Raw genomic sequence first — 3,310 nt, forward strand, 5'->3', positions numbered from 1 at the left:
TGTTAAAAACTCTTTACCCCATAGGTATTGGGCTTCCCAAATCAGCCCTGAATATTCAATGGAAGGACTGATACTGAAGCTGAAACGCCAATACTTTGGCCAACTGATGTGAAGAATTGACTCCCTGGAAAAGACCCTGATGCTGGGAAGGCTTGAAGGCGGGAGAAGGGGACAGCAGAGGATGAGATGGTTGGATGACATCACTGTTGCAATGGAGGTGAGTTTGAGTAAGCTCTGGGAGTTGGTGATGGACAGGGAGGCCTGGTGTGCTGCAGTCCATGAGGTTGCAAAGAGTTGGACATGACTGAGCAACTGAACGAGTGGCTCAAAGGGAAACAATCTGCCTGCTAATGCAGGAGACTCAGGTTCAATCTCTGGGTGGGGAAGAGCCCCTGGAGAAAGAAATGGCAAGGCACTCCAGTATTCTTGCCTGGAGTATCCCATGGACAGAGGAGCCTGGTGGGCTACAGTCCACAGGGTCACAGAATCAGACTTAACAACTAACACACCATATACTTTTAGTGTGTACGTGTGTCACTCGCTCAGTTGTGTCTGACTCTTCGCGACCCTATAGACTGTAGCCCACCAGGCTCCTCTGTCCACGGGATTTGCCAGGCAAGAATACTGGTAACACAAATGGCAAGGAGAGGGTTGCCATTTCCTTCTCCAGGGGATCTTCCCAACCCAGGGATCAAACCCGTGTCTCCCACATTGCTGGCAGATTCCTTACCACCTGAGCCACCAGGGAAACCAAAACTTACATATATTGTTGGGTACAGCAAATAAGCACATTAGTATTAGCAGGAACTGAAACTTTCACTGCGAAAAAATATATAAATTAAAAGCTCTTTTTTTAAAAAAAGATTAGCTCCTTGTATTTCCCCTCAGGGGCCACAGTTGCTAACTTCACACCTACTGTTTGAAGTCATATGGGAGGGGCTGAGAGTGACCCTGCTCCAAGGCAGGTCTCCATGTGGTTCACTGCCTGCAAAGCAGGACCCTCTGGTGTTTCCTAGTGGGTTTGTATGGTCAAAGCTATGGTTTTTCCAGTAGTCACGTATGGATGTGAGAAAGTGAAAGTGTCTCAGTCACATCAGGCTCTTTGTGACCCCATGGAGTATATAGTCCATGGAATCCTCCAGGCCAGAATACTGGAGTGGGTAGCCTTTCTCTTCTCCAGAGGATCCCAACCCAGGGATGGAACCCAGGTCTCCCACATTGCAGGCAGATTCCTTACCAGTTGAGCCAAAAGGGAAGACCATGGATGTGAGAGTTGGACCATAAAGAAAGCTGAGCACTGAAGAATTGATGCTTTTGGACTCTGGTGTTGGAGAAGACTCTTGAGAGTTCCTTGGACTGAAAGGAAATCAAACCAGTCAATCCTAAAGGAAATTAGTCCTGAATATTCATTGAAAGGACTGATGTTGAAGCTGAAGCTCTAACACTTTGGCCACCTGATGCAAAGAACTGACTCATTAGAAAAGACCTTGATGCTGGGAAAGATTGAAGGCAGTAGGAGGAGACAACAGAGGATGAGATGGTTGGATGGCATCACCAACTCCATGATGATATGAGTTTGAGCAAGCTCTGGGAGTTGGTGATGGATAAGGTAGCCTGGTGTGCCTCAGTCCTTGGGGTCGCAGAGTCCAACAAAACTGAGCGACTGAACTGGACACTGAGGAATTAAGCCTTCCCTGGTGTCTCAGATGGTAAGGAATCTGCCTGCAATGCAGGAGACCCAGGTTCGATCCCTGTGTTGAGAAAATCCCCTGGAGAAGGAAATAGCAACCCATTTCCTTGGTATTCTTGCCTGGAAATCCCATGGACAGAGGAGCCTGGCAGGCTACAGTCTATGGGGTCGCAGAGAGTCAATACATGACTGAGTAACACACACACACAGGCACTAAGGACCCACCTGTTCCTCAGTCTCACAGAAGGTCCAGCAGGAGACCCTTCACTAGGGCTGAGCCAGCACTGGAAGAGACCTTAATTATGAGGATTTTGAGTGATGCCCAAGACTTACAAGGGGCCTCTCAGAGCCCTCCATCCCCTCCCCAGGTTGAGTTCTTGCCTATGGGCAGAGATCATGGTAACAGAGGCTCTTGGGTTAATGAATAAGTAGGACAGTAATGTGTGCTGGGTAAACATGGACTGCTAGACCAATTCTTGGATAAGCTGGTCAGACAAAGGCCACTAAGGCTGAGGGCTGTTTCTTTATCAGAGCTTGGGCTTGGCTGAATAGACTGCCCAGAGTCATCTATGGCACAACTGTCTTCATGGTGTTCCTTCATCTGAAGGCAGAGGTTAATACCTAACTCAGGATTAATGGATAACTCAGAATTGCGGATAAGATAATGCTGTGAAGAGTGCTTTGAACTCTCCCTACTCAGCATCACCTGGAACGTGTTAGGATGTGGACTCTCAGGCCCATTCCAGCCCTCCCGAGTCAGAAGCTGCATTGTAACAAGTTCCCCAGGTGGTTTGTGTGTAGTTTTTTTCTTTTTTAATATTCATCTGTGTCAGATGATGCCACACAATATGCCAGCAAATTTGGAAAACTCAGCAGTGGCCTCAGGGTTGGAAAAGGACAATTTTCATTCCAATCCCAAAGAAAGGGAATGCCAAAGAATGTTCAAACTACTGCACAATTGCACTCATCTCACAAGCTAGCAAAGTAATGCTCAAAATTCTCCAAGCTAGGCTTTAACGGTACACGAACCAAGAACTTCCAGATGTTCAAGCTGGATTTAGAAAACTCAGAGGAACCAGAGATCAAATTGCCAACATCCGCTGCATCATCAAAAAAGCAAGAGAGTTTCAGAAAAACATCTACTTCTGCTTTATTGACTATACCAAAGCCTTTGACTGCGTGGATCACAACAAACTGTGGAAAATTCTTCAAGAGATGGGATTACCAGACCACCGTATATGCCTCCTGAGAAATCTGTATGCAGGTCAAGAAGCAACAGTTAGAACCGGACATGGAACAGACTGGTTCCAAATCGGGAAAGGAGTACATCAAGGCTGTATATTGTCACCCTGCCTGTTTAACTTATATGCAGAGTACATCACGAGAAATGCCAGGCTGGATAAAGCACAAGATGGAATCAAGATCGCTGGGAGAAATATCAATAACCTCAGATATGCCGATGACACCACCCTTATGGCAGAAAGTGAAGAGGAACTAAAGAGCCTCTTGATGAAAGAGGAGAGTGAAAAAGTTGGCTTAAAACTGAACATTCAGAAAACTAACATCATGGCATTCTGTCCCATCACTTCATGTCAAATAGATGAGGAAACAATGGAAACG

This window comes from Capricornis sumatraensis, chromosome 4 (assembly GCF_032405125.1).
Source record: "Capricornis sumatraensis isolate serow.1 chromosome 4, serow.2, whole genome shotgun sequence".
NCBI classification, from domain to species: Eukaryota; Metazoa; Chordata; class Mammalia; order Artiodactyla; family Bovidae; genus Capricornis; species Capricornis sumatraensis.